This window comes from Nestor notabilis, unplaced genomic scaffold (genome assembly GCF_000696875.1).
Source record: "Nestor notabilis isolate BGI_N333 unplaced genomic scaffold, ASM69687v1 scaffold23561, whole genome shotgun sequence".
In the NCBI taxonomy this organism is placed as follows: domain Eukaryota; kingdom Metazoa; phylum Chordata; class Aves; order Psittaciformes; family Psittacidae; genus Nestor; species Nestor notabilis.
In genome coordinates, this window is record NW_009915488.1 from 31,718 (window position 1) to 42,031 (window position 10,314).

General features: G+C 38.4%; 1 pseudogene; it reads right to left on the reverse strand.

Moving 5' to 3' along the window:
- Positions 1 to 9,930: 9,930 nt before the first annotated feature.
- On the reverse strand, positions 9,931 to 10,314 carry LOC104413247 (annotated as a pseudogene).

Below are 10,314 nucleotides of genomic sequence, written 5' to 3' on the forward strand. Positions count from 1 at the left end.
TCAACCTTTAACTCTGAAATCCTTTCTGCTCAGTAAAAATGCCTAAAACCACTTCTAATGGTTTATGGTCTGAAGATACTACCACCTGTCAGTCACAGCCTGTCTCAACACAGCTCAGATACCTCACAGTAAGTCTCCTCTCAGACTTCAAAGTTTGGATTTATTAGCACTGTCAAACCATCACCTCAGGGTGGTAAGTCCAGCCTTTGAAGACTAAATAAAATTACTGCTGCCCCAAAACACTTAACTCACTCTTATAGATAAAATTTGATTTTTAAAAAGTGGTTAAGTGATGTGACCTAGCTTCAACAGGCATTTGGACAGACCAGGTATGGTTTACATCACCTTCACTTCATACCAAGTCATAAAGAAGATAAACACTGCATAATGTGGCTCAGACCTTCACAGAAATAATCATGCAGTCAGGTATGCTCTAAACCAAATTGGTATTCTCCTACACACAGGTGCAGCAAGGTAAGTACTGAATGACAGCCTGGAGCTCTGTATTCTATACCCATCCCCCTCCAACACACCTGCCCACACCCCTTAAGTCAACCCACCTCTTTAACAGACTCAGCCATACCCTAGCTGATCATTAGTGAAGAATTTTAACAATTAGTAACGCAGCAGGTTCACTCTCTTACTGTGCCCAATGCAAGTCTGTCAAGTCTTTTCTGCAGTACCCTTGAGCCACTGCAGGCAGAAATGCTGGCTACTTCAAAACTGAATATTCTATTTCTTTGTGTATAAAAAGCAAACAGACAAGCCTACGAAATTCTGGGTTTACACTCTTAGTTAAAAAAGTAAGTAAACATTTCACCCTAGAGGTTGAACAATTTTCCACATCTACGGATTATGAATATCCATTCTCCCATTCAACCACTCTTTAATAAGACAGGAAAGTTTCTAAATATAGTTTCTGTAATCAATTGTAAGAATATATTTTACTTTCGTACACAGCTGGTATAGAAGCAAGTATATCGTATAGAAGCAAGATTAAGATTTATTAACTCTAAGCCATTAGCATTTCTCACTTTAAAGAACACAAAGACAAATAATCACATGGACAGTCAAAAAAGAGTAAAGTTTATACACAGCTTTATTAAAGCAACTGTAGCCATAGCAATTACAACATATTCTGATTACTCCACAATTTCAATATGGGAGCATGAAGAATTTATTTTTTATTAAAGTTATTTCTAAGAGCAATCAGCTTGAAATACATACTTCGACTGGAGGGGTGAGGGTGTCAACCTTTTAGGTAAAGGAAAATTAGAGTATTAGACGCAAGAGATACTGCTGCTTTAAAGACCTTTAAAATGGTATGTAATTTTCCAGACACTGAAGTACCTTCTCCTATGTTTATATACACAGAGAAGAGAAGCCAGGGGATTAGGTAAACCCTACTCAAGACCAGAATATGATGTGCAAGGTCAACATTAAAAAAGAGTAATAGGTACCTGGATTTTAACTATGTTCACTGTTCATTAACCTAAACAACTATGTGAGTTTTCTTTAAATATTATGCGTAACTTCAGAAAAAACATAATGCCATCAATTGGAAATCAGAAAAAAAATCCAAATATTTTTTCTTCCATTCCTGGAATCACATCTTATCATTCAGTTGGCAACTAAATACCAAGGTTTTCCTATAATACATAACATTTAGAGTTGATGTTAAAATTTTATCACTTAAATCTTACAGGCAGAGTCAAAGCTCCATGCTTAGACAACATTTTCCCCTTTCAGTAAATTAAAACTTTATTATAACATAGGGACACATTCTAGCAAAGCATCTAAAATTATTTTTGCAAATATCAAATCTGTGAAGTTTTAAGTGTTGTTTTCTTTTAGAAACAACAGATCTGTAATATGAATTCTCCTCTTCTGACTCATGAAGAGACAACCATGTAACTTACACGTATCAGACAGGGCCAGAGGAGGAAAACCAGGACTTAGTGAGGTAAAATTTTGTATGGCTTTAAACCAAAAAACAGACCCTCTCTCAAAAGAAGATATCATTCCTTAAGCATATATAAGAAAAAGCATAACATTAACAAATGGTGATTATAACTTTATCCTGCAGACAGCAGAAAAATAACATTACCATAAAGGATGCAAGGAAATGAGTATGCATTATAGCTGAGAGCCTTAAGTGATATGAAAAAGATGCAAACATAAAAACAGCAGTCCACTGTTTCTGATGTTGAACAAATTAGGAGCCTTTGGATATAAATGTATTGGGAATGAAGAAAACTAACATAAAAAGTTGGAAAAACTTCCCACATAACAAAATCAATTTATCAGACGTGTGTATATATAATCAAAGCATTAAAAATAATCCCTCAGGGGACAGACCCTGAGATATTTTCTCCTAACTAGGCTGTTCTTGTGACTAAAAGGAAGAAGAAAAAGGAGGGGGTTTTCCTTCAGTTCTTAAGACCCAAGCAGGGTTTATCAGCTTTCTTATGAAACAATATTTATAGTACGATAACCTAGAAACTGTAAAAACATCACACAACATGTGCCTGTTGATCAGTAAACTCACTTTCAAAAAAGTGACGTCAAATCACTTGTAGCAAGAGGATTCACTATATCTGAAAGCATGTGAAGTGCTACACACCAGCTATGACCATTATAGGTTGAAGAAGCTAGTAACCTCTTTCAAGTAATTTCTGCCCAGGAGAATACCCATGCATAATCACAACTAAAATGAGTTCATACTAGAAAAAATTGTAAGACTCTTAAACAAAGAAACACTCTAATATATTTCACTTTATTTTTGCAATATTAAAGTCACCATTTGCAAGCAGTTTTTTTAAAAAGACATTATCTGGAAAAATTAAAAAAATAAAGAAGTTTCCCTTATACTTAAAATAGAAAATTAATCCAACACCAGTAGTGCTATTCTCATTAATAATAGCAAATTTAAAGTGAGTCACTTTTTTAGTCCAACAAATAAGAGCTACACCATTACGTAAAAATATTAAAGATATAATGAAAAATGAAATAAACATAACAAGAAAGAAAATGCCAAATATTTACTCAGCATTTGCTTGGACAAAAGGGAATAAAACTGTATTATAAATGTAGGTATACAAAGTGCAATAAAAATGCAATACAGTATACCAGTGTCTAACAGTTACAATGACAAGCCACTGTTGGCCCTGTTGTGTTATGCTACAATTGTTGATGATGTTAAGTACTTTTCAATACTCTTCCGCTCTGGTGATGAGATTTGGAGTCTTTTCTCCACTAGATGTTAGCAGTTCTGATACTTATTTTTAGTAGTGACGCTAAGGACACGCAAAGGGATTTCCAGGACTTAAGGCTGCAGCTGCACATGCGCCTCTGTCCTGCTGGTGATCCATGGAGCAAGGGACCTTTGCCAGTTCCACTAAATGTGCACTTACTGCAGTTCTAAAAGAAAAGCCAATATTTACCACTACACATCAGCTTGCAGGAGAGATGCCATGATAGGATATTTATTATCAGCAGTTCAAGCACTCTGATTTTGATTTCCAAGGGGAGCCTGGCAGAAAGCGTAAGTCTTGACTGGAATGGAAACACACCTTGCGAGATTTTTAAATATTATGCTTATAAAGTTGAAATCCCAGACATAATGGCCACAAGCCAAGTAAATACACCTCGCTACAATAAAAGAAAAAAAGCTTTTAAAAGCTCAAAATGTTAACATAAGAATCATTTTTTAAAAAATATCTGATTCATCTAGAACACTGTGAACATCTAGGCCTGAGTCCAAACCCTGCCTCCCTCTATTTCAACAGGCTCTGGATAACACTCTCCATTTCTGTAACTCTCAAACAGACAAATACATGCAATATATCATCTCAAAGCAAACTGAACTCAACACATTTCAGTGGCAGCACATTCATTTAAACAGAACCATGCATACTATATATGGGAAGAAAGTGTTCCTCTGAAAGATGCAAACCCGATGTATTCTCTGGCTATAAATACCATCAGGATTCAAAATGAGCCCTTTCTGACCAATACATCTTTGAGAGGCATGGAAGATTGGTATCTTTCCTTCTCATTTATTCATCCAGCTATATTATTGGTAGAAGTGCTAACAAACTTCTACTGCATTTCCACCTTCCACTGCCACCTAAGATGACCTATGTGCCCTACAGAAAGTGCTCACACTTACAAACCATGAGGTCTAATGTGGAATTTGTGTATTTAGCCCTGTGTAAAATTGGCATAAATGCCAGTCTAGCCCTATGATCCAACAAAGTTTTGCACTCTCTTTGTAGGCTGAGGGGAAGAGTCAGGCATTGTAGTCCTGTGAGGAGCAGGTAGATGAACTCGTTGATTCTTATGGGTCCCTCCCAACTTGAGACAGTCTATGATTACATGATTCTAAGCCTTCAACCATTTAGCAGCATTTGAACTCATTACAAGAAACACAGCATTTTATGACAGCTTTTTAAAGTGTGGTCCCTTTCCTATTGTCACTGAAACGATATGCGGGGGAGAAAAAATATTTTTTAACCATTAACACCCACACATAATGTTTCAGCAATCTTTCCCTGAGAAAACCTCCATAAGGTGTATTCACTCTGTCCTTCTCAGACTTCTGATAATTCACCAATTTTCATACATGTAAAATACATAATTTTATGCAATGTGACTACGTATGTTTAATAGAACCAAAAGGATACCCCATTCCCCAATTTCATTTGGAGTTATTTTATGTTTACATCTCACCAAGTTCTCTGGAACTGGTGCCCTACGATTTCACACTACAAAATGCCTCACTGATGCTGAACTATAGCCTCAACTTTTCAAGCAATTATTACCAGCCAACCCTGAAATTCACACAAACTTTTGCAATTCTGAGTTGGAATCCACAGACTAGTAGAGTCAATCCTGAAGGAACACTGACCATTCCTCTGTAATTTGCCTGCTGAGTAGAGATGACCACTTCTTTTTAGGATCTGTCCCAGGAAGGATGTTCAGTGACTAAGATTCACAATTTACTTTCTTGCAGTAGTACAGGACAGAAATGGACCGCCATTGCTTTTTTAATTATAATTATGAGATCCTGTCCCTGCAGAGATTATATTTAGCACTAGTATGCTCTAAATTTTCAGTGTTTCAAATCTCTGGGGCATTCAGAAATCCCACCATATCAAAACTGAGTACATAGATCATTGTTATTTAAAAGCTTTGTGTTCACTATTACAGGCATTTCTTCTATTGAGCTAAACTGGAAAAAAATTGTGAATTTTAATGGTCTCCAACCAGCATTACAGATTTGCAAATGTGTGAAAGTTGCAAATTCTTTCTGGGTGCAGATTTTCTCCTTAAATGTATGTGTTGCAAAGCCCTGAAAGTGAGTATGATAGTGTATCAAAATAACATTCTGGTTGAGACTGGTTAACAGCTTAAATCCTTGTCCATGTATTTTTTTTTCTGCATGCATAACCAATTTTATCGTGTGTTTATAAAATGTGAAATCCATTATGAGCTCCAGAGAGCCAAAAGTGACTCCCTTCTAAAAGCATGGAAAACAGAATACACCTCTCCATACCACTGCCTTTTTTTGCTTGTAGAAGCACCATTCGCAAAGAGCTGCAAGTACCTTTTCTTCCAGTCCTTGACCTCTCCACCATGTCCATGTCTCAACTGGCAACCTGTCCAGTGGGAAGCTCATGGAGTTAATTATGCGCAGACCACCTGATAGCCATGAGACAGGAACGATTCAGTGCCTTGAGCCAGGCTGCACATGTGACTAACAAGCAAAATGCATTGCAGTCCTCTGCTAATCCCTTGAGCCTTCCAGTTGTTCATACGCTTCTGCTCGGTACATCTTCTAGAGAGTCAAGGTGAGGTTGCACATAACACATTTAAATGAAAGGATCTCCTGTGTTATGTGTCCACGCATGCCTTCCAATGTACTCTTACATTTTTTTCAATAACCAGTACCTTTGTTTTGAGTTTGTTTCTTTAATTTTATTTGGAGAGGACATTTACACAGGTATTACTAGGAAACAAACAAACCTAGTTACGTAAGAGCCAGTTTGGTAGAAATGCTTCTTCTTTGAAGGAAAATTTAAATTTTTCCACTTACAAATTTTCTCAGGCCTTAGAGATCTGAGTGAAAATTTTTAACTTTTAAAAGAAGGCTTCTGCAAATACTGCACTTCCAGTAAAAAAAAAAATTCAATTAAAAACAAATGGGAATGTTGCTTGGTTCCCACTGACCAAATCTAGCACTGCATAATTTATTAAATTTCCCAAATACGCAGTCCAACATCAAACAAGACTATTATGGCTTGTAATTTCAGGCTGTCACCTGATATCTATAATCATAATGTAATTTCATTTTATACATACATGAGTTGTGGGGAGGAAAAGCTGTTCAAAACACTTAAACCATTCCAACAGGAGCATAGTGATACAGATACATTCTACATGCTAGAGCCCTGAAAGCATAACGTACATAGGGGTACTACTGTTTGGGAGCCAAGGAGAAGTGATATACAGTCCAGTATCACATTCTTCATATCAATTTTACTTCATTTGGCACCAGCCAGCTTCAGGAGCCAGCTGTGTCCCAAACTCGTGCTCTCTCATTCTGCTGCTTCAAGGCCAGGCTGGATGGGGCTTTGAACAACGGGGTCTAGCAGAAGGTGTCCCTGCCCATGGCAAGGAGGTTGGAACTAGATGATCTTTAAGGTCCCTTCAAACCCAAACTTTTCTATGTTTAAGAGTGTGTTCAAAGCCAAAACATAGTATCAGATAATGTCAGTAGAAAATGCCCTTTAGGAGCATAGAAAATGCGGTAGCAAATCCATATAATCAAAAGCACTGCAGAATGTAAAATACGCATTTAGCCACTATGTGTGTACTGTGTACTTCACCATGCATATTTGTTCTGTTTTCCCGTTATTTCCAGAAACAAGAACAACTCATGGTGTCAGAGTCCAGCCTACTGAATTTCAATCTCACATTCTACTTTTCATACACAAAGAGGAATGAGTTGGTCAAGGGACAAATAAAAAGCAAAGAGAAGACAAGTTCTACACATGTAGATGTAAACGCTGAAGAGAAAAACAGCATTTGTTAAGTCTCTGCAATATGACTGTAGCTAATTTTGGAAGAATTACATGTAAAACTGTATACCATATTAAATAAAGGAATACAAGGGCTTCAGTTGTAATGACTCTTACATTACATGAAAGACTGACAACGCAGGTCAATATTTACATATTTCTTTTTGACAGGTTTTTTAAAATGTCATCTTACAAAGCAAGCATGGAGCATAAAATCCTAAAACTTCAGCAATCATTTTGGATACATTATTCAAATTCATGTTCTATTCATATACAGTGGCATAAATTGGATATGGAATTTTAAGGAGTAATGCTTATCATTCTGTTACCAGAAGATTTCATATTCTTGACTTACAGTATCTTGACATCCTTATCTCCACGAACAAAGAAAAAAAAAAAGTGACATTTTATAAGTGTTAAACTGTTCATATCATATTTTTGAATTTAAACCTTAAATTCAATGAGATGGGGGAGGGGGAGGAACATGTAAATAGTGAGACGATATTGGATAATGCAACTGCTACAACCTGTGGAGCAGCAGAAGAGGCAGCACAGGGAAGGAAGGGTCCTAACATGCAGAAATCTTCATCAGTTCCACAGTAGGAGGAGCTACTTCTTGTAAAATTGCTTGTGCTATGAGGCCCAATATAGTCAACATAGCATATATATGCATTCACATTTTCCACCTGCAGCCTCAGCTGCCTTTCCCAAGTTACCATGCAGCTCAAAGCACGTGTTTGGTAACAGCAAAGTTTAAGACATTTCCAGTTGTTACTTCAGTTGGCCTTTACACCCTGAATACTAGAAAAGTGTTTTGCAGTAACTAGTTACTCCTCACACACACAGAATTCCCTCCAGTTCCCTTTTTTAGCATGTAAGGAATGCAGGATCAGCCCTTGAAAGTTCTTCACTAGAGGTCTGAAACCCCTTTCAAGTGGAACAAGTACAATCTAAAAAGAGATGTATATCTCCCCCTACCTGCAGAGGCCCTTATCCTCCTGCCCCAGGGAACAATATTCATGGAAAACAGCTACTTCAGGTCTCAAACATGAAATAAACTCAAATCTTACAACCTGACATAGCTGCAGTATGTCAAATCATTAAGATTGGAAATGTTTGAATCCATTGATGATACCTTTTATTTAGCAGATTGATACACTTAGCCAAAGAAGTTTTAAAGACAATTTGGATATACCTTTCTATATTGGTTAAGACATGAATGATCTGCTTTAACTGACTATGTCCCAACAATGGACTATCAAACCAGCAATACCCACCAAGACACCACGCATATGAAGTCTGTGTGCAAGTCTCTAACTTTTCATTCTCTCAAGGAAAGAAGCACGAGGTGAAAACCTGTAGGATTTTCTTTTTTCATCAAGATCCCTTACAGATTTGTCTCATTGTGTGGAGAGGAAAATGCTAAATACACGCAGAAGAAAGTGAAGGTAAGTCTTAACTACCCACCCATTCTTGAAAATCACCTTTTACTGCTGTAGGAAACAGTATTTTACAATACATGCTTATTATCACAAATTAATTTGAGCTTTGTTATCATACCTGCCTAACATCTCTCTAAAAAGGTTCAGGTTTGGTTTTGAACAAAATAAAAAATGCCTATAGAAAAGTGATACTGCCTGGTAGGTTTCCTGAAGCTTAAGGTTGAGTTAAAACCCTTTTTTTATTCCTTATCTCTATCAATCACTTCTTCCACAGATAGGCCAAGTTCACTGCAACTGTTCTACTTCCATGTGGAGATTCATTTAGGCAATCTGAACCTGACGCCTACCTCACAGAACCCAAATACACAAACAAACAAGTACTGTAACTTTTCACACTCCAACTTTTGTTTCTGGTTTCTCCTAAGTGTTAGATCCTTCATACAGCTGGGTTATGTGCTGTATCAAGTGTGTTTAGGGGGAGGGGACAGGAGAAAGGGGAAGACAGCTCACTGTACGTCAAAGCAAGCCAGCAACCTAGCAACCATATATTAAAAGGTGTGTGTGTTTTTGTGGGTGTCTGTGTGCCAGGAATAACTGAAGCAGATATTATTCCATTTGTAATCCAAAAAATGTGAAAAGGGAAGGGGAGAAACTCCAGCTGCTGGTCTATTTTGGGGTCTGTCAAAATCCACTTTCACAAACACAGAGTCTTAACACTTTCTATCCCATTTGTCTTAAAAATGAAGTCTGGACCTGACCAAGTTCTTAGCTTTGGTTTGAAAAGTGACTCTCCAAACCAAGAGCCGACCTTACTTCACATACTACACTTTCTTCCAGCTGGCAACATACAAAAACCAAAGAGGCAAAGAGGTTGACTCAAAGATTTCACACTTAGGTTAAAGGAATTCTCTAGTGCGTTACTTTTGAATGCACTGAATATTTCTAGGTATCTACATTTAATTTATCAAAAAGAAGTGTCAAAAGATTCTCAGGGAGTCGAACTAGCTTTAAAAAGATTTACTGGAGTGAGAAGTTTACCTTCTCAATTTTGCCAAAGTTTGTCATTCCACAAGACAATTGAGAGTTTAGATCAGCAAATACACACTCCCACCTCGCCATCATACGCAGCTCTGGGGTGCATATCAACTTCTGAACCACACTGTCCCACCGTATGCCAGCATGTGCCTCTCTGAGGGGGCAAGCCAACACCAGGTGTAACTTTCATGCCACCAGATGAAAATGAATGTGTCCCCTCTCTGTGGGGTTGGGTGGGGGGGACTGGGAGGCAGTCTCAAGGCTGTACCCAACACCTTACTCGTCCAGCCACGCTCCCCACATTGCAGCTCCTGACAGCCCGTGGCGACCCTACCACAACAGCAGGCAGCACACCACCACCCAAGAGGAGCTCACGGCGTCTCCTCTAGTGCTATCTCTCCCAGGTGTCCTGGTCTACCAGCCTGGGCTTCAACGGTACCACAATCGCCACCACCGCACCAAACCATCACCGGCATCAGGAGGGGAAGGGGAGGGGTAGTTACCTTGGTTTTGACCCCGCAGTGGCAGCAGACAGTCCACAGGTATTTGAGGGTCCTCCACAGCAGGATGATAAACAGTCCCCCAAAGAAAGTGACCATGGATGAGGCGAGGAAAGCCCACCACATGCGCTGTCCGCGGCTATCGCAGGGCACCTCCATGGTCACCGGGATGATGAGCGCATCCATCTTGGGCACATTGACGGGGGAGGAGGACGAGTCTGTGTTGAGATTGTTGGCGTTGATATTGTTACTCAT